At 38.3% G+C, this 22,019-nt stretch overlaps 2 long non-coding RNA genes across 4 annotated transcripts in view; one reads left to right on the forward strand and one right to left on the reverse strand.

Annotated features, from left to right (window-relative positions):
- Positions 1-19,690, reverse strand: part of LOC111147034 — a 22,290-nt gene extending 2,600 nt beyond the window's left edge. Inside the window, exons 1-3 of one of the 2 annotated variants that reach the window (XR_002640586.1) lie at positions 19,637-19,690; positions 4,247-4,433; positions 3,218-3,330 (exon numbers count right to left, since the gene is read on the reverse strand). This is a non-coding gene — a long non-coding RNA (uncharacterized LOC111147034). Of the gene's footprint in view, positions 1-3,217; positions 3,331-4,246; positions 5,933-19,636 lie in introns of those variants that run through there. The other variant, XR_002640585.1, reaches the window with a different exon arrangement.
- Positions 19,691-19,760: 70 nt separating this feature from the next.
- The window catches only part of LOC111147033, a 30,126-nt gene continuing 27,867 nt past the window's right edge, over positions 19,761-22,019 (forward strand). For both annotated transcript variants that reach the window (XR_002640583.1, XR_002640584.1), the window contains exons 1-2: positions 19,761-19,816; positions 21,002-21,088. This is a non-coding gene — a long non-coding RNA (uncharacterized LOC111147033). The remainder of the gene's footprint in view (positions 19,817-21,001; positions 21,089-22,019) is intronic.

Raw genomic sequence — 22,019 nt, forward strand, 5'->3', positions numbered from 1 at the left:
ATGGATGGATGGATGGATGGATGGATGGATGGATGGATGGATGGATGGATGGAAGAAATCTTAAAAAACAAAGTGGTAAGAGCAGACATCATTGTGTTGTTCCTGATCTTTGGGGGCAAGCATGAAGTCTTTTCCCAGTAGGTATGAGATTATCTGTAGGTTTTCTGTAGATGTACTTTATCTGGTTGAAGTACCTTTCCATTCCTAGTTTGCTGAGTTTTTAAAGAGAATGAATATCGGGTTTTGTCAGATGCTTTTTCTGCATCTATTGAGATGATCAGTTTTTCTTTTTTAGATTAATTTGGTGAGTTACAATGATTAATTTTTGAATGTTAAACCAGTCCTGTATTCTTGGGATAAATAGCACCCAATAAATAATATTATCTTTTATGTATAGTTGGATTTGATCTGATAAAATTTCATCTAGAATTTTTTACATCTGTGTTCATAAGGGAAAGTGGCCTGAGTTTTCTTTTCTTGGGTTATCAGGGCAGTGCTGGCCTCAAAGAACAAACTTGAAAGTATTCCTCTCTTTGCTTTTCTGGAAGAGTTTGTGCGATTGGTATTTTTTTCTCTAAATGTTGGAAGGATTCACCAGTTAAATCCTGTGGACCAGAACTTTTCTTTATGGGGATGTTTTAAACTAAAAATTCAATTTTTTTTGCTGGGGCACCTGGATGGCTCCGTTGATTAAGCATCTGCCTTTGGCTCAAGTCATATCTCAGGGTCCTGGGATCAAGCCCTGCATCAGGGTCCTTGCTCAGCAGGGAGCCTGCTTCTCCCTCTCCCACTCCCCCTGCTTGCTCTCACTCTCTTTCTTTCTCTGTCTTACAAATGGATAAATAAAATCTTAAAAATAAAAAATAAATAGAAATTCAGTTTTTTGGAAATGGATATGTGACCATTCAGTTTATCTATTTCTTCTTGAGTTAGCTTTGGTAATTTCTGTCTTCCAAGGAACTTGGTCATTTCATCTGAGTTGTTAAAATTTTTGCCTAAAGTTGTTCATAATATTCCCTTATTATCCTTGAAGTATCTATAGAATTTGTAATGATGTCACCTCTCTCATTCCTGATATTGGTATTCTTGATAAGTATCTTCTCTCTCTCTTTTTTTTTCCTAACCAGTCTGGCTAAAGGTTTATCAATTTTGCTCATCCCAAACAACCAGGTTTTGATAACATATTCTCAATTGATCTTTGCTTTCTATTTCATTGATTTCCACTTTGACCTTTATTTCATTTCTTTTGGTTGTGTTTAATTTGCTTTTCTGTTCTAATTTCTTAATGTGGAAGTTGAGGTCATTGCTTTGAGACTTTTTGTATTTTTTAACATAGGCATTTTGTTTATGTGAATTCTGATATATTGTATTTTTATTTTCCCTCAGATCAAAATACTTTGTAATTTCACTTTGGATTTCTTCTTTAATCAGTGGGTTATGTAGAAGCATGTGATTTTGTTTCCAGATATTCAGGGATTTTCCAGTTAGGTTTCTGTTATTGATTTCTAATTTAATTCCACTGTGGTCAGAAGACATACTTCTCATGACTTAAATCCTCCAAAATGTATTGAGACATATTTTATAGTCTAAAACAGAGACTGGCAAACTTCTTTAAAGGGTCAGACAGTAAATATTTTAAGCTTTGTGGGTCCCATACAGTTTTTCCTGTCACATATTTTTTCCCTTTTTTTAAGAAACCTCTCAAAATGCAAAAACCATCTTTAGTTTATAGGCCGTACAAAACCAGGCTAGATTTGGCCCCATAATCAATAGTTTGCTAACCCTGGCCAAGAATATGGTCCCTCTGGGTAAAAGTTTCATGTACTCTTTAAAGAGAAAGTGTATTCTACTGTTAGTGGAATGTTATGAAAGTTGGGTAATATTGGTGGATAGCGTTGAATTTACTATATCCTTGCTATGTTTCAACTTGTCCTAGCAACTACTGAAGGGGGAGTATCAAAATCTCTGACTATAATTATAGATGTGTCTGTTTCTCCTTACAGTTCTATCAGATCTTGCTCTACATATTTTGGACCTTTTTATTCGGGGCATAAACATTTAGGATTGTTATATCCTCCTGATTAACTGATTCCTTTATTTATAAAATGACCTTCTTTTACCCTGGTAATATTCTTTGCTCTGAAATCTTACTTTGTTTCTGTTATGTTAATACAGCCCCACCAGTTTCTTTTGACTAATGTCAGCATCAGCATGGTATATCTTTTTCCATCCTTTCATTCTTAACATTCTTTTTTTTTTTTTTTAAAGATTTTATTTATTTTATTTGACAGACCGAGATCACAAGTAGGCAGAGAGGCAGGCAGAGAGAGAGGAAGGGAAGCAGGCTCCCCGCTGAGCAGAGAGCCCGATGTGGGGCTTGATCCCAGGACTCTGGGATCATGACCCGAGCCGAAGGCAGAGGCTTTAACCCACTGAGCCACCCACGTGCCCCCATTCTTTTTTTTTTTTTTTTTTTTTTTTTTAAAGATTTTATTTATTTATTAGAGAGAGAGAGAGAGAGCGAGCATGAGCACAGGCAGACAGAGTGGTAGGCAGAGGCAGAGGGAGAAGCAAGCTCCCCGCTGAGCAAGGAGCCCGATGTGGGACTCGATCCCAGGAGGCTGGGATCATGACCTGAGCCGAAGGCAGCCGCTTAACCAACTGAGCCACCCAGGCGTCCCACGTGCCCCCATTCTTAACATTCTTAAAGTGTGTTGAGTCTTGCTTTCTAGCCAATCTGACAATCTCTACCCTTTGATTAGGGTTTTTTAGGTCATTCACATTTAATGTGATTATTGATATAATTAGATTTAAGTGTCTTATCTTGCTATTTTCTGTTTGTTCATTTGTTCTGTGTTCCTTTTGTTGTTCCTTTTTTTCTTTTTCTGCCTTCTTTTGGATTACTTTATTATTCCATTCTTTTCTTCTCTGTTGGCTTATTACCTATAACAGTTGTTTTATTATTCTATTGGTTGCTTTAGGGTTTATAGTCTACATAGTTATCACGGTCTGCTTTCAAGTGAATTTATGCCACTTAAGATAATAAAAGAACCTTATAATATCTTATTTCTATTTTTCTCCTCCTGGTCTTCATGCTATTGTTGGCATGTATTTACTAATGCATGTTGTAAACCCCATAATACATTGCTATTATTTTTGTTTAAACAGTTGATTAGCTTCAAAGAGAATTAAATGTAAAAAGAGCTTAAACATTTACCCTGCAGTTACCTTTTCCAGTGTTCATCATTCCTTTATGTAGATCTGTATTTCCATCTGATATCATTTTCCTTCCGTCTGGATTACTTTCTTTAACATTTTTTGTAGTGCAGTCTATTGGCAATGATATTAAGTTTTCATTTCAGAGTCTTTGAAACACTCTCAGGTTCAAAGTAAGTAATCATCAATTAATCTACTCCCTACCATACACTACTATAAATAGCCTGGGCTAAAGTGTAAAAGAGAAAACTGAAAAGGAGCATATTGTACAACCATCAAATAGCCTAGAACTTTGCTCTAAAAGTCCAGTTTGAGACAAAGGAAACTTATAGTATGCCGGGATGCTAAAAGCTACTGAATAAAACACGAGGCATCTTCTTAGATATTAATTTTACTCAGGGATTTTGAAAAAATTTATAAGTATTGTATTTATACTAAACATAGGACTATTATATATAATGCAACATTTATATTAAATTTCAGACAAAACAAGAAACAAGAAAATCCCAGTTTGGGGGACGCCTGGGTGGCTCCATTGGTTGGGCAGCTGCCTTCGGCTCAGGTCATGATCCCAGCGTCCTGGGATCGAGTCCCACATCCGGCTCCTTGCTCAGCAGGGAGCCTACTTCTCCCTCTGCCTCTGCCTGTGCTCATTCTCTCTGACAAATAAAAAAATAAAATCTTAAAAAAAAAAAAAAGAAAAAGAAAACCCTAGTTTGGGATCAAGCTTCTAGGGCACTTTTTTCACTTTTCTGTAGTATGAACCACACTTTTGTGGAAAAAGTTCGAGAAGCCATGAACTTGATGATTATTCATGATTTACTAAAACCTCCCCTAAAATTGGATGCTGTCAACAAATGTAGGTTATTCATAGAATTTTTTTTATTTAATTATAATATGCATTTATGAATTGACCACTATATCCTATTATTCAGGTTATGAATCATTTCTTATTGTGCTCATGAAAACTACACTTAATTCCAAGTTTTTTAAATACCCATCATTATTCTTGTAAAGGGCTTTTACTTACCAATTCTCACTTTGTGGCTATCAGCATGCCTACATCATTAAGTACCTACAATACTGTCCAATTTTCTGATTCCCATGCAGGACAGAATAGGAATACACATTAATAAGCCTGTTAGAAATTAGCCAAAAACAAGAAAAATAGGCTGGCTATAAGATCCTACTGGAAAATCCACTTGTAAGTCTGCATCCTAAGGAAAAAAAGCAAAAATGTAGTTATTAGATTGTCCCGTTTACAAATAGAAAAACATATATATATAATGTACCCCCAATAAGAAACTGCTTAAATTATGGTATATACTTATTCTATTTGGAATACCTACTCAGCCATTAAAGGATATTATAGCTGAATATTTATTACTAGGATGAACAACAAACAGGTATGAAAATGTAATAAAGGGGGTTAACAGTGGTTATTTCTGGGTTTGGATTATTAATTTTTTTCTACATCTTGTTCATCCTGTTGTTTATTCTTTAGTAGCAACTGCATATAACAACAAACACCCAAAGTTTCCAAAAATACTAATTCAATATGAATACTTATTCAAAATGAAGAGGTCATCATTTGTCTATCCATTAATCAACAATTATTTGCAGTATTAAATAAGGCAAGTCCTTGTCCTCGTGACACTTGATTTGTGAGGGCAAAAAGGGCATATTCAGCAATCTTGGAATTTATTATTCCTCTTTTTCATTCTCATTACTTAATTGCCCAGTCATTCCCTCCCTTATTTATAGAGGACTTTGGCACCCGACTTCCAGTATCTGCATTTCCTGCCATCATGTGCCACTTCAGTGTCCACATGGACAACCCATCCAACAACCTTGAACTCTGGGACTCCACCAGCTTACAATCACTTCATTCAGTGATCCATACCCAGACCCATATTCTCAACCTTTGATCACTAGGAAATTGTTCCACAGCCTTAGACTTCAATACAATTGATCTCAGACCACAATCACTTATTGTTCCAAGTTTTTCACTCCCTTATTCCCTTAACACCTGCTTTCTTATTTTACCCTCTATTCCTAAACTATTCCCTTTTCTTTTTTTCAAACCACGATCTTCAGCATGGCTTCATATCTTTTCCTGTCTAGCTTAGTTTCCCAGGTACATTAGTCTCTCTTGATAATAACTTTGCCCCCTGGCTAATTCCCTCTCCCATTCCTTAGAGCATATATTTTTATGCCACTTTACTACAATTCAAACGTGCTACTTCACCTATGCCCTTTTCTTTAACATCTTCTTTATTAGAAAAAAAAAAAAAAGTCAAAACTGTAAGCTGTGAACCTCCTAACCTTCTTGTTCCACATTTACAAGTTATACATGTAACTATCTTTACTTACTTTCTTCTCAACTCAGGGAGGAGTATCCTATCTCTTTTTCCAGGTCAATTTCTTTACTGCTCCCTTGATCCCACATTCCCTCATGTCCTACAGATCTTTCTTTACCTTTATCCCTCTTCTCTTTAATCTCTTTTCTTCCTCTTCTGCTGTCTCTGCCTACATTTTATAAATAGTGAACTCTCTTCACTGGAGAATCTCCTCCTCAATTCTACAAACTATTCTCTATAGTGATCTGTTTCCTGTTTTGAAGAAGAAATAAAAAGCCTTGAAATAATATAAATCTATTGTAACTTTTCTCAATTTAAAGTACTTTTCAGGATGCCTGGATGGCTCAGTTGGTTAAGCATCTGCCTTTGGCTCACAGGATCCCAGGGTCCTGGGATCGAGTCAGTCATCGGGCTCCCTGCTAGGAAGCCCGCTTCTCCCTTCTTGCCTGCTGCTTCTCCTGCTTGTAAACTCTCTTGCAGGCAAATAAATAAATAAATAAATAAGATCTTTTTAAAAATAAATATAATACTTTTCAACCCAACACAGAATTCTGCCATCATCAACACAATGAAAATATTCTAGCAAACATTACAATGACAAAATTGCCAAATCCTATTATCTTTTTCAATTTACTTGACCTATCTGTATCTTCTGATCCTCCTGACTCCTTTTTTCCTGAGTCCTCCCATTGGCTTCTAGAACACTGAGCTCTGTTGGTGCTCCCTTCCACCCTTCTGTGATTTACTCTTAATTTTTTTTTTCCTGCCTTCTGTTACTTTGCCCATTTACTAATGCTGGTTTTCATTTCCTCTCACTATATTCAGTTTCTATGAGCAACAGCATCCAATTCCCCCAAAATTTCAACTACTACCTTTTTAGTGATATCTGCTTCAAGCTCCAACCTTTCTCCCAAGCCTCAGATGTACATGCTGAGCTCCCTACTGAACTTCTTTATATGGATATCCCAGTGACAATTTTCCATATTCAATATGTCTTCATTGAGTTTCTCATCTCCTTCCCCTTTCCCAGTTTTCTATTCCACATCCTTATACACACATACTCATAAGCCAAAATCCCTGTTCTCCATTTGCCTCTGTCCTGGTTAATTTTACCCCTATTGTACTCTACAACCAAGACAGGAACTAGAAAGTCATTCTAGATTCTTCCTCATCTCTATCCCATCCATTGCTACCCTAGTCCAAAATCTTATTATTTGCCCCCATGACTGTAAAACCATGTGAAACTACTTCCATTTACTTAAGTAATAATTATTACTATATATAATAATATGTGATAATAATAGAGCATATTTTACATTTCCCCTAGTATTTAAGAAATTACAACCATGTTACCATATTAGCAAACCATAAAGGCTTACACAGAAGCATAAATAGCCCCCACTATTCCCAGAGATCAGAAACCTTGTTTATACCCCCATGCCAAAGTTTTTATCACACAGCAGTTACTGCTTTACTATCTGTTCACTTTTGAATAAGGTAAACGTGGCACACTTAAAGGTAACCATAATAATCATTAAGCTGCATATTAAAAGTTAAATAAATAGTAGGATTCATATTAAGTTTATATAACAAGACATAACTTTATACCTTGTTAGTTCACCAGAATTTCTTTATTTATTTATTTTTTAATATTTTATTTATTTATTTGACAGAGAGAGAGAGAGAGAGATCACAAGCAGGCAGAGAGGCAGGCAGAGAGGGAGGAGGGAAGCAGGCTCCCCGCTGAGCAGAGAGCCCCATGCGGGGCTCGATCCCAGGACCCTGAGATCACGACCCGAGCCGAAGGCAGAGGCTTAACCCGCTGAGCCACCCAGGCGCCCCCAGAATTTCTTTAAAACATATACCACACACATACCTATAAACATATATCACATTAGGAATTAGATAAACTAACAAACTGAGTTTTCCCTATAAATTGAGCTTCCTTTCATATCCTATTCTACTGTTTTAAACAGCACTCAACCTATCCATGCTTCCAAAATTATGAAAGTGAACGCACCCCCATAGCCACCCTTGTAGAAAGTTAGTGTGGCACAGGTAGAACAGAAGGGTCCCACTGCCTCCCCAAATCTTTTCCACTTTGTTTTCTGATGCCTGGAAGATGGAACCATCTATTCCACAAGATACAAACTGCAATTTTCCCAAAGAAGGAAAACCAAGTATAATATATAATAATGTTAAATGAATAAAATCCAATAATACCAAGAAATGAAAGACAGAGTCTTCCTTTGTCAGTTGGGAAAAGAGAGTAAAGTAGGATATTGTTAAGGGGCCTTCAGAAACAATGCCTCCCAAATCATTCCTGATTTTTTTCAATATTGTTTAATGCCCAGGTATTTTATAACTGGGGGGATGTTCAAAAGTGAGTCCACAGGTCTAGTGTCAAGGGCAAATAGAAGTATTTTTACATCAAGTGATTTATAAGAAGCTTTGAACTCTATCATAATTAACAACTGTATTAACTAACATTTTTTATATCTAAAGGGTTAAATTTTAGGAACTTTCAATTTTACATTCCTTTCCTTTTAAAGGAAATATGTGTATAAATAAAGGTCAATGGGAGGATTATTAGGTTTGGTCACATGCTAAAATAATTTCTTGTCAGGGGCATCTGGGTGGCTCAGTGGGTTAAAGCCTCTGCCTTCAGCTCAGGTCATGATCCCAGAGTCCTGAAATCGAGCCCCACATTGGGCTCTCTGCTCAGCGGAGAGCCTGCTTCCCCTCTTTTCTCTCTGCCTGCCTGTCTGCCTACTTGTGATCTCTGTCTAATAAATAAATAAAATCTTAAAAAAAAAAAATTTCTTGTCAGGAAAAGTTTTGTATCCACCATAATATATTAGTAGTTTTGCAGTTTATTAAAAATATTGCAGTTAAGTCACATGAGCTTTTGGTTGTTTCGCTAATGGCATAAATATCTAATTGTTTTTTTGTTTTTGTTTTTAAAAAGCAGAGAGTCTGATGTGGGGCTCGATCCCAGGACCCTGGGATCATGACCTGAGCTGAAGGCAGAGGCTTTAACCCATTGAGCCACCCAGGCGCCCCAAATATCTAATTGTTAAAGAAAACCCTATGCTTATAAAATACATTCTCCCAAAAGGGGAAAAAATTAGTATGTATGATACTTCAAACCACTTATTTTTCTTTAAGAGTTTCCTTAAAATTATGTATATGTATTGTATATACCGTCCTGGGCTCAGTGGATCAAAAGTTAATAGAATAGGGTCATCAAGTAAATTACATGTTAACAGCAAAAATTAAAGGACTTAAATTAAAAACATAGGGCCTAATCCTATGATGAAGAAAAGTGAGGAAAAAATGTTCCCACAAGAGCTGTAAACTGTTCACCTTTTTAAAATAAATTACTTCTTCAGAGCTGCCTTAAAAAGTTAATTTGTTTTAAACACATAAGCATTTCTATGCCAGAAAAGAATGTGTTACATTTTATTCTCATTTCCCTATAGATTTGTGCTACACGGAAGAAATAATTTTTTACATATGAAGAATTGAAATATAGCATGACGTTCAACTGTCATAGAGAACTCATCACACATTGAGAACTCATCACACATAGTCGTATCTCCTAGAGACCAGAGGGTCTCAATTTTACTTCTGTTTACTAAAAATAAATAAGAAATGAATGATAATAGATTCCTGGTTCATTGTCCTCAACTTTCAGGACAAGGCTTGCCCCAAGTCAACAAAGTCTCTGAGAAGGTCATGAGTTAAAACTTTTAAAAGTTTTTACTCAATGTGAAGTTTATTATATTAAAACCCTTCAATTTTCTTTTGATAAAGGATCAATAGAGATCCATTTCTATTATTTACCAGTCCTTTTTATTATCTTAGATTAAACTGTTCCCCAAATACAAACATTTTAATGGCTAGGACAAAAAGTTAACTAACACTGGGTATATTTCAGACCATATATGGTATATGATTTACTGTTCTGGGTGTGTTTGAGAGGGGCCCTATTAAAATGGCGCATAACCAGAAGAAAGCCAAGATGGTGAAAGGTTTAACGTCATAGAGCCACTAAGGATGTTTGGGGGGCAAGGATTCAGTTGCCTTCATGGTTGAAGATAATAGTGATCTTATTTATTTATTTATTAAAATATTTTATTTATTTATTTGACAGAGAGAAACACAGCGAGAGAGGGAACACAAGCAAGGGGAATGGGCAAGGGAGAAGCAGGCCTCCCGCTGAGCAGGGAGCCCAATGCGGGATCAATCCCAGGACTCTGGGATCAAGACCTGAGCAGAAGGCAGAGGCTTAATGACTGAGCCACCCAGGTGCCCCCATATTTATGTTTTTAAGCTTCTTTATTTTTTTAGTAATCTCTACACCTAACATGTAGAACTCCCAACCCTGAGATCAAGAGTCTTATACTCTTCCAACTGAGCCAGCCAGGTGCCCTCATAGTGGTCATATTTAAAATGTTATCACACATAGATGGGAATGAATTTATTCTCAGTAGCTGCATGGGGTACTTTGAAAATGGGTAGCAGTTACAAAGGACATGTTTTAACTACTAAGATTCTATGACTCCAAACCTATTATTTTTAAAAACAACATTCCAAAACATTGTATTCAATATTTCATCTAAAGACAGCATGTTCACACGAATTCTTTAGAAAGTAGATAACTGCAATCAGTTGGTTTATCCTTTTCCAGGTATCCTTATTGGTAAAGAGAGTGAGGGGAACTCATACTTCTTCAATAAATATTAACCATTATTAACTGTAATTGAATTTTAGATCAGCCTTATAATCTGTGCTCAAGACTATAGAAGTAAAACTGTTCTTCATATGGGGAGAAAATCCCTTATACTTCTCTAACCTTAAATCAGAGTTGAAAATGCTATGTATGAATCTGTTCTGAAGGTTTCCATAATACTCACTCATAATACTATTTTTTAATTGAAATAAATTGATATTTGCCTAATTTTCTTAAACATTACAAGAACTTAAAGTATATAGATCATTCCTACCTAAGCTGTAATAGGATATGTCTGATTTGTTAAATCATTCTACATTTAATTTGCATCTTCTTGGGGCTAAAACTCTGACTTCCTGGTAAAAAATGCCAACTCAAGCAAGTTAGAGTTACCATGCCAGGCACTGAAGTTAATTATCAGAGCCCCCCAAAAGAGGTGATCTTACAGACATATAACCCAGATTCAAATTACACATAACTTAATTCTTCCATGTACCACTAAGATTATAGCTAATTTTCATCACTACTTAGTTCATTTTGCATATCTCTGGATACCTTAAGATCATCCAGTTGGATTTTCCATATCTCTCAAGTTCTACAACTAAAGTCATGCTAACAACTAGGATCTAATTTTTTATGAACGAGAGAAACAAATACTTTAAAAAATAGATTTATAAGAATTATGTGATCCGGGGCGCCTGGGTGGCTCAGTGGATTAAGCCGCTGCCTTCGGCTCAGGTCATGATCTCAGTGTCCTGGGATCAAGCCCCGCATCGGGCTCTTTGCTCAGCAGGGAGTCTGCTTCTCTCTCTCTCTCTGTAGGACTCTCTGCCTACTTGTGATCTCTCTCTGTCAAATAAATAAATAAAATCTTTAAAAAAAAAAAAAAAGAATTATGTGATCCATCAGTCCATCAACACCCTCCAGTCTCTTTTTTTTTAACATCCTCCAGTCTCTTAACAAGGTCCTCAATTACTGATTTTAAAAAGTAAATCGGTAAAAATGAGATAGATGGTGAAAACTTAAAATTACTTTCACTTTCAGGTTTTGCTTTTTCAAATATTCATTAATTTTTTTAATGTATTTGTTTTCCTTCTTTTGTTAACTGTGTATTTGTTAATTGTTCTATTTTTCTTATAGACTTATCTCTTTGTACATTGAGTATATTAACCCATTATCTGCTTTATAAGTTAAAAAATATTTTTCAGTTTGTCATGTATCTTTTGTATTAATAGTGAATTTTTTCCTGTGTATTTATTTTTTGTGTAGCTACCAGACAATATTCTCTGAGATTCTGTGTTGAACGTCTTTATCATTCCACATACCTTGGTGACCTCATCCAAGCCCATAGTTTAAATGACCATCTATAATTGGTCAACTAGTAAATCTATAGACAACATGCAAACCAGACCTTTCTCCTAAATTCCAGACTTGTAAATCAAAATCCAATCCTACTATCTAGTTATCTGTAAGTAAGAATGGGAGGATGTACTTAACCCACCAGGCATCTCAAAACCAATATATCAAACCTGTTCTAGTTTCTGTATCTCAGGAAATGGCATCCATTGCCACTCAGTTGCCCACACCAGAAACCTAGGAGTCCTGTGACATATCTCCTCCTCTCTTCTCCATAAACAAAGCCTCCTAAACCTTCTCTGTAGTCTTACCTTCCAACTTTTTCCATCTTTACTTACTCCGCTCTAGCCACATGGGCAATGAATTTACCAGTCCTTCCTGCTCAGGATGTTAACATACACTCTTTGCTTAGAATGTTCTTCCTTTCTTTTTGGCCTAGCTAATTCCTAAGTCTCAGCTTAACCATTCCACCTTAGGAAGGCCTTAGTTAAACCTCCAGTGTTAGGTCTCCCTAGTGTATGCTTTCAATGCATCTGTGTTCTTCTGGTACAGTACTTACCACAGTTGTAAACTGTAAAACTATTAACTTAAACATTGCTTCTCTCATGAGACTATATCACAACAGGAGGAGCCATGACTAATATGCTCAGTACCTTGAACAATACCTGACACTTTGTGCTAGTTACCTGGAAATACCTACATATTAATACTGAGTAAATTCAATCCCTTTGTACTTGATTTCACTCCCATTTCTACTTCTTTAGTTCAAGCACTCTTCATTGCTAGTCTGGATAACTACAATAGCCTCTGAAGGACTCAACCATTACTCTCACATTTTTTCATCTATTCTTCAGTATCCTTGGATTTTTGGGGGGTTTTTTGTTGTTGCTGTTTTTGTTGTCAAGATTTTACTTATTTATATGTCACAGAGAGAGAGAGAGAGAGAGCACAACCAAGGTGAGTTACAGGCAGAGGGAGAAGCAGGCTCCCTGCTGAGCAAGGAGCCGAATTCAGGACTTGATCCCAGGACCCTGGGAACATGAGTGGAGCCGAAGGCATATGTTTAACCAACTGAGCCACTCCAGCATTCCTCCAGCATCCAGTATCTTACTCACTGGTTTGAGATTTTTCAAGTGCATTTTATAAAGGTGACATCCAAGACCCTTCACGGTTACCTCTATCCACTTGATTAGGCTAAACCTCCTCAACTCCTCCAAAGTCATGTAGCAACAAATCATATAAACTACCTGAATCTTCTTGAACATGCAGGTTCTTCCTGACTTCTGTCTTCTTACAATGCAATGATTATATTTAAAATGCTTTCCATGGCCTATGTCTACTCTCTTTCACACTCGAATAACCTTAGTCCCTTTAGGTTCCATCAAGATACCTCTCAAGATACAGCTCTACTGGGGTGCCTGGGTGGCTCAGTGGGTTAAGCTTCTGCCTTCGGCTCAGTTCATGATCTCAGGGTCCTGGGATCGAGCCCTACATCAGGCTCTCCGCTTGGCGGGGAGCCTAATTCTCCCTCTCTGCCTGCCTGCCTCTCTGCCTACTTGTGATCCCTCTCTCTGTGTCAAATAAATAAATAAAATCTTAAAAAACAAAAAAAGAGATATAGCTCTACTCCTAAAAAGCTTTTCTGAGCCACTTATTCCTAATCTGGTTTAAATGCTCTTTGTCTATTATTTCTCTAATTGTCATTTTTAGAGAATTTATCTATCTTTCATTAGACTTTAAGTTTCTTCCCAGCAGGGACTACATATTTTTCATCTCTATATATCCAACCCTGGTTTGGGCTTTGGTAATGGTTTGATTAAATGTGTTTGCCAAAACATATCAAACCCATCAAAACATACCTACCTGTGGGAACTGGTATTCCCACCTCTGGGAAATCTTCTAATAAATAAGCAAATAAATAAGAAAGTCAGTTAGAAAAGGTATATGTATAAAAATGTTCACTTCAGAATTATTTTAAATAGCAAAATATTGGAAACAACCTAAATGTCCAGCAATAGAAGAATGGTAGAATCTGCTGAATGACATGTAGCATGTTTAGCAATTTAGAATGAAGATTATAAAATGATATAGTAACTCACAGATGCTAACAACATGTTAAGTGGAAAAAGATAAAACTGATTTCACACTATGACCCTTTAAAATTTATATGTATAGATACTGACTAAAAGAGAACATGAAAATTGTATGAGTGGTTTGTGTGGATTGTGATTTTGTTGCCTTTATTAAGAACTTTGTAAATGTTGCTATGGCATCTTCTCAGTTATAATTATAATGAAGATAATGTAAAATGAAGCCCATATCATTAATATATGTATATAAGTGTATGCACATTTGTTTGTATGTACATTTTTGTTTGTATATATATTCTTTATGTATGTATATATTTCTTAGTGCAGTCATATGAAAGATCCAAGAAGCAGAAACACTTCATTAGCATGAGCATACCTATCCTTGGTCTCTAGTACCATTCTGTACTAAAAGGAAACAGGACTCCTTAGAGAAAAGGCTAATTCCAGGGCTGGCGCAGAGTAAGGACAAGATGAACATGGAACATCTTATTATACCAGAAAATAAGGAAGTGCTCAAAAAAAAAAAAAAAAAAGGAAATGATGTAGGCATATCACAAAGACATAGTACCCAAACTAAAAGTGTTCCCACTAGCTTAATCTGGGACAATTTAAATACCAAAATAATTAAATACAGACTTAAATATTTAGAGGTGAAAGGTCATGACATAACAACTTACCTTCAAATGACTGATTTTAAAAAAGTGTACAGGGGCACCAGGGTGGCTGAGTCATTGGGCATCTGCCTTTGGCTCAGGTCATGATCCCAGGGATTGAGCCCCACATCAGGCTCCCTGCTCTGCAGGAACCTGCTTCTCCCTCTCCTACTCCACCTGCTTGTATTACCTCTCTCGCTGTCTCTCTCTGTCAAACAAATAAAATCTTTAAAATAAAGAAATAAATAAGTGTACAAAATTATAGCTAGAACTCAAGAAAACGAAAACAAATACACAATGGAAAAACAGGAATTCATAAGTTAATGCAGATAATAAACAGAGAAGAAAGGGTTCTTTGTTCACAGTGGAATGTGGACTACTTGGTAGATGTGGAGAGAGTATTAGATTTGTTGAATCATTTTGCAATCATTATGGCAAAATTATATCAGCAATAATCATGCTAAATTTAAACGGGGATTTTGATGATGAGCAGGATGTATCTTCAAATCTTTCCCCACAATTTGTTTTTTTTAATACCAGGAAGAAAAAACAAAACAAAACAGTAACTATACAATGGAAAATTTGGGCCACATATGGATCAGGTGATCAAAGTAGTATCACCAAGGAGGGACAGATGGATCATGTGCTTCCGGAAGTGATACACTACACAGGACACAATATCACCTGTGCAATACTCCAGTTGAGAGTATATATAACCCCACTTTAATCATGAGGAAACATCAGACAAAAACAAAATAAGGAACGTTTTATTAAAAAGAGTGGTGGAGGCGTGCCCAGGTGGCTCCTACAGTTAATCCAGCTCAGGTCATGGTCTCAGGGTTATAAGATCATCAGCCTTGGGCTCCATGCTCAGTGGGAGTCTGCTTCTTTTCCTCTCCCTCTGCCCTTCCTCCCACTCAGGCACTGCCCCCGCTCTCCCAAATAAATAAATCTTAAAAAAAAAAAAAAAAAGAAAAAGTCCAATGGAGTAAAAAGCTATATTCTTTAAAAAGGTCAAGGTCATAAAAGATAAAGGCTGGAAATGTGCCAAAATAAAGGAAGCTAAAGAGTCATGACATCTAAATGTATTCCCTGAGCCCAGACTGACTCCTATACTGGAGGGGGAGTGCTAGTAAGGATCAAGCTACAAAACTGGAATATAGTGGTAGACTGAAGTATTATTTCAATGTAAATTTAACCCTAACCCTAGCCCTAATTGGTAGGAAATACTCTTAAGTATTCAAGGGTGACAGGCCAAAATGTATGTAACTTAACCTCAAATGGTTCAGAAAAAAATGTACGGAAGTATACATGTATGTGGTAAGAGAGGGACTTTACATAAGAGCAAGCAAATGATAAGGAAGTTCTTTGAACTATCTTAATTTTTGCATTTTTTTTGCATTATATTAATTTTTGCATTATAAACTTTAAGTTATTTCCTTTTTTATTTATTTGAGAGAGAGAGAGAGCATGTGCAAGTGTGGAGAGAGGGGCAAAGGGAGAGAATCTCAAGCAGACTCCCCATTGGATCCCAGGATCCATGAGATCATGAATGGGACTCTTAACCAACCAAGCCAATTTAAAATTATTTCTAAGTCAAAAGGTTTTTTAAGAATTAAGTCCACCTTGGAGAAACAAAACCAATAAGAAAATAAAAGTTACTTTAAAACCCATCAAAGCAAACTGTCTTTTTTTTTTTTTTAAGATTTTATTTATTTATTTGACAAAGAGAGAGAGCACAAGTAGGCAGAGAGGCAGGCGGTGGGGGGGGGGGGGCTAGCAGGGAGCCTGACCGATGTGGGGCTCAATCCCAGACCCTGGGATCGTGACCCAAGTCAAAGGCAGAGGTTTAACCACCTGAGCCACCCAGGCGCCCAAACAAACTGTCTTTAAAACATTCTCCCATGTATACTAAGTTTTCAAGTTACTGTTCAAAATGTTTTCTTCAAGAGTCTTCATTCTTTTGTAAAAGATGAACAGACCTATAGCTTTCACAGTTTTATCTAAATAAGTTAATATGTTGAAGCCAACATTTCATCAGTTGTAGCTTACTCATTAGAAACGGCAGGAAGGCAAGAAAGCATTGAAATTACAAAACCTCTGTTCTCCACACTACCCATATTTACCATTCATTAGCTGGTGATTGCATTCCAGTCTCCAGGTAAAACCTCAGATTTTAAATTATAACTTCAGTTCTGTCGTTATGACAAGTAGAGTATGCAGAGACACAAATGGGGTAAGGAGTGGGGGTAGGGCTGATGAACTCTTCACCATGTTGAAGATGAAAGAAAGCTGAAAACTTCTGCCCTAATTGAGTACCTAAATAACTGACTTATTCATTAAGTACATAAATATGTGGAGTATTAAAGTTTGGAGGAGGTATTCTTACTAGTTTTTACCTATGAATTTGATAATTTGAAGTAAAAAGCACTTTTTTTCCCTTTAAAATTCAGCTCAATTATTTGCACCCCCTTGTGGTCAAATATAAACTGGGTTTTCAAAACATTTTTCCAACTGGGCTTTTGGTTCAGACATGGCAACCATGTTACTTGATTTTGTTTTCTCCCATTTTGGTGAATTGAGAAGATTTATGAAGGGTTTTTGGTTTGTTGAATAGTATTTTAAACCAAACACGGCTTAAATCTTCTAAAAGTAACCACCATATAAACTTTAGTCTGTAAAATGGAGATGAATACACCAGCCTCAAGTGTTCTTATGAGGTTAATTCAAGGGGAAATGCATATACATGCTTAGCTGACACATAGTAGGAACTCAGTAAATGTTACTTACCAACAACATCATCACTTTAGAATTCTTCTGACAGAATATATCTAAAAGGGGGCTAGATCAAAAATTTACCAGTTCATTTAATTCAAGTACAATCGTGCAAATAAGTTCCTCAAATATACTACTTATTCCAGACTACCTCTAGCCAATTCTCACCACAGATACGTTTTTAAGGAACAAAGAATATGTATTTATGTCTGGATGATAGAAATTTGGATAGTTTTTACTTTATATTTTACTTCATATTTTAGACTGGCCTGATTTTCCCCTCCCCCCTTAATTTTAATAATTAGAAAAAGCAAAACTATTCCATTTCCGTATGATACTCTTATGAAATGATAAGACAAATTAACATTCTTACTCATCTGGCAGAAACCATTACTCATATTTGGCAAAAATAATTTGTCAGGCTGATTTGTCATTTTAAGGGACTTTTGTTCTTTGTTTTTGTTTTTTTAAAGAAAGATTTTATTTACTTATTTAACAGAGAGAGGCCCAGCAAGAAAGGGAACACAGGTAGGGGGAGTGGGAGAGGGAGAAGCAGGCTTCCTGCTGAGCAGGGAGTCTGATGTGGGGCTTCATCCCAGGACCAAGGCAAAGGCAGACGCTTAAGGACTGAGCCACCCAGGCGCCCCTTTAAGGGACTTTTGAACACAACAGCTTAACTCCTAATGGCACTAACTTAAAACTTTTTAAAACACAAGAAGCTATTTTAAAAGATCAGTGTTAATGGTGCACAATAACATTTACCAATACACCAAACACTGTTCAAATGCCTTTACTATATATTAGCTCATTAACTTCCTTACAACAACCTCATGAGATGGTTACTCCTTTTCAAAAGATCAAAGTGAGAAAAAGTAACTCACAGAGGGTCACAAAGCTAGTTAGTAAGAGAGCTGAGTTCCCAATCCAGGCAGTTTGGTTCCAGAGTCCACACACCTAACCAATGCACAAAAGTACTATAGAGATGTAAGACAAACACTACTCTGCAATGTTACTTCTTGATGATCTCAAATTACTAAAGTCCTTTTCTAATTCTACTTCAGTAATGCAAATTATGCTAGCCTTCTCCCATTTCCTTACTTAGTACATCAGACACTTTGAATATCCATAGTCTTCTTTAACCCTCATAATATGTTTTTATATACTCCTACAGTTAAGGTTCATCACAAGTTTTGCAAAAAAAACCGGGAAAAAATGTAGCAAGACCCCAGATTTCAAATTGTTGGATTCTTTAGAAAATGTATTTTAACTTGGGATCAGGAAAAAAGTAACCAAAAATAAACTTAAAATGTCATGATTTAGAATCAATGGCAGTGGTATTGTTTTCATTTTCATCTTAACTAGCCTGGTGGCGGGTAGGATAACGCTCCCACGCATATGAATGATTCAAAGAGGTTTTTAAGGAAGGTATTAAAATACTGCCTGTTTTATTATCATTTATTGTCCTGTCTTAGCGTCCAGTTTTTGAAGGTGAGCACAGATTTGTCTAGGTCTTGTGCTTCTACTTACTAGTTATAAGATTTAGGGCCAAATTTCTTAATCTGAGTCTCGGGTGTCCTCATGTGTAAAATGACGATAATACCTTCTTAATGGGGTTGTTGTGAGCAGCAAACAGGATCAGTCCGTAAAGCACTTATTTACTACCGTGCCCAGCCAGAGTACATTCAGTACGTGATCTCTATCTACTATTATTTTATTAATGTGTCGCACAGTGGAACCCCGTCTTTGATAGTTTCAGTTCCTTTTACCACCCTTAAAATACACACAAACACACTCACACACACAAAGTGATGGCCAAAGACTGCCCATTTACCCAAAACAGAGCAAAACGTTTAAGAACAAGTGAGGCTGTAAGAGAAACTGGACTGGATGAAAGCACCGACTCAACAGGCACCCTAGAACCGGGAAGTAGAGCTCCAACACACTTAAACAATCCTGAACGCCGGACGCGCGCGCACGCATGCATACACCGCACACATCTCTCTCTCTCAAACACACACACACACACACACACACACGCAGTTGTTGAGCAGGGGAAACCACGCCTGTGTGAGCTCAGGTTGCATGGCACAGCGGGATACAAAGTGGCCCAAGTTCCAGAATCTGACAGATGGGGACTCATCCACGTGCTTGCTGCCTGTGTCTCCTAAGGCAAATTACTTAGAAGTCTCTGAGCCTTGCTTTCCTGGTCTGCAAACCGATAATAATAACTGTACCTACCTCATAAAGTTGTTCTGAGGCTTAGGTGCAATAACTCCCGTAAAGCGTTGACATACAGCAAGTGTCTACACACACAACGGGCTGTTTTAAGTACACGTGTATCCATACACAATTCCGTTGTTTAGAAGTTTAGACACTGGCAATAAAACGTGTTTCTTTTCGTCTAAGCTGCACCCTTATTTGTTTTCCTCGAACAGTAGAATAAATACCTACCGACTGACATGTCATCTATGGACCTCCGGCCCACAACCGCACGGTTCCTCCACGTCCGCGGCTGAGCAAAGGAGTTGCACGCACGCGCAAGAAAGGAGGCGGGAGGAGTGAGACTGAGGAAAAGAAGTGAGAGCGGCGAACAGCGACGATTCTGCGCATGTTCAAGGCGCGGATATTGGGGTAGGAGTTTGCGCATGAGCAGAAGTGTAGGGAAAGCCGGAGCAGGGTTTGGAGGCGGTATTGACAGCTGTGTAGGCAGCCCGCGTTCCCGGCATGCCCTGGGGCGGCGGGGTTGGCTCTAACGAATTTGAATGAGGAGCCTCAGCGCTTTCGGCGCCATTTTCGAGTGATGCCTGATCTCATCAATCTAGCGGGAGAGACGGGATAACCTGTCCGAGATTATAGCGCTACTAGGACTCCGCCGAAAAATCACTAAAAAAATCGCCAAAAATTACTTCGACCAAAGGGCAGTCCGTGGGGCTTCGCCAGGGTTGCCGCAGACGGTAAGAACCTGAAGAAGTAATAGCGGGACCTGGGAGGTGGCAGTGGTGGGACCGTCAGGCGTTGGGGGGTGCAGGGAGTGGGCACTGGGTCCGCCCTCATTTTAATTGCTAAAAATGCGAGGAGATGGGTTGGGGGTAATTGGGTGTCTGGGAGTGGGCGGCGGCGGGCGGAATGTGGCGGGAGCGCGGAGAGATGGGGGCGTGGGGGGAGGGGAGTTGCAGTTTGAGCGGGACGCGGACGGGCTGCAGCGGAGCAGCCGCCGCCCAGCGGATCTGTCAGCCGGACCCCCCGCCCGGGGCCGGGCCCGGGGCGCGACGGGGCTCCGCAGGCCGCGGCCCCTTGACAGGAGAAGGGGGACCAGCGTCCCCTCCCCCATTTGCCGAACCGAGCCGTCTTTTATCGCAGTTTTCCCGGCCCGCGCTGACTGCCGCGTTCTCGTGACATGAAACTTAAGGTCGGCAGAAAATTAAGAACCCGGAGTGGCGGGTGCCTCCAGTCCGTCGTGTGGACCTACCTTCTGCGGGACCCAGCACTGTATATTGTGCTTGACGCTAAAGCGTGGGGTGCCCTAGGAATGTTGAGTTTCACAGCGTAGCCCTCCGGCTCCGCGCTCCTGGGTCCGGACAGGGGTAACCCTGACGATGTCTGGCTTTTCCAATTTGGGTAAGATAGGGCGGAGGCAGACTTTTGAGGTTTTAGCGGGCTCCTAGGAAAGATGCTGGGCTTTCGCTTTTTGCTCGGGATTTTTGTCATTTGCTCTCACGGTGTTGGTTTTTTCGGGGGCGGGGGGAGACAGGGCTTCGAGCTTGCAATTTCCTTCACCCAGTTGCACTTTTCTTAGAAGACTTTTTCCTTCTCCAGTCTTTGAAACATGTCGCAAGGATAAAAGCAATCTGTGAAACTATTGATGTTTTCCTCCAGAAAAGTCTTAGCCCGGACAACTTAACGGTAATTTTGCAATCCCCACCTTTTCTCGGGAACTCTCTTGACTCTGAGGCGGAGGGAAGAGGGCTGTTATTTGTCTTTCCCTTTAGTGGTTTTTTTATCCTCGTAGTTTCTACCAATTCTTAGTCGACAACTCTTGAATGATTTGGGCCGGTGACGGCTTTAACTTTAAGTAGTACTTTATAAATAATGGCCTTTGTAAAAATTCCTCATTAAAGATATATTAGGTTTTGAGTCTTTTTCTGCGCTGAAGGCACCACTGATTAACCCTTTGCTGGTGTGGTGTTTTGCGTGTGGGGCGCGCGGCTCTGGGTTGCGAATATGCAGGAGATGGGTTTTGCAGCAGCAGTTCAATTGTTCGCAGAGAGGAATAACGCTTTCTGGGAACCCGCAATCTTACATTCTTTAGGACCACCTGCCTAAAGTGTTTTTCCTCCTGGAATTGATGTAACGATTGATCGATTTCTTATTTCTATTAAGACTAGAGGACCCGCCCTCATTTAGAATCTATCCCCGAGGAGAATAGGGAGCGCAATGTGATGTTTTTCAAAATGTATCTAACGGAGTTCCCCAAACACCACCGGGCTTGTCACCCCCCTGATTGGCTGGAAGAGAGCGGGACTGGGGGGTTTGAATGTTGAACACTAGATTACAATTCTCGACTTTCCGAAAAATTATACTTTTAGAGAACACGGAAATAGGAAACGTTAAGACGGGGAGTTGGGGGGGGGGGTTGAGCTGGAGTTTAATATTTTTTTCTTCCATAAAGGACTTTCGAATGGTTCTGAAATGTATATTAAAAAGTAAAACTGAGGAGTCAGTTTTCTTAAAAATTTTAATTCTGCTGGCTGAAATTGCAAGACTTTAACGTATTTGCCCCCGTTCTTTTTTGGTTAAAAACTGACTGTACGATCTAGGTTTTTTATTTCAAAAA

Source organism: Enhydra lutris, unplaced genomic scaffold (genome assembly GCF_002288905.1).
Source record: "Enhydra lutris kenyoni isolate GAN:26980312 unplaced genomic scaffold, ASM228890v2 scaffoldscaffold15, whole genome shotgun sequence".
NCBI classification, from domain to species: domain Eukaryota; kingdom Metazoa; phylum Chordata; class Mammalia; order Carnivora; family Mustelidae; genus Enhydra; species Enhydra lutris.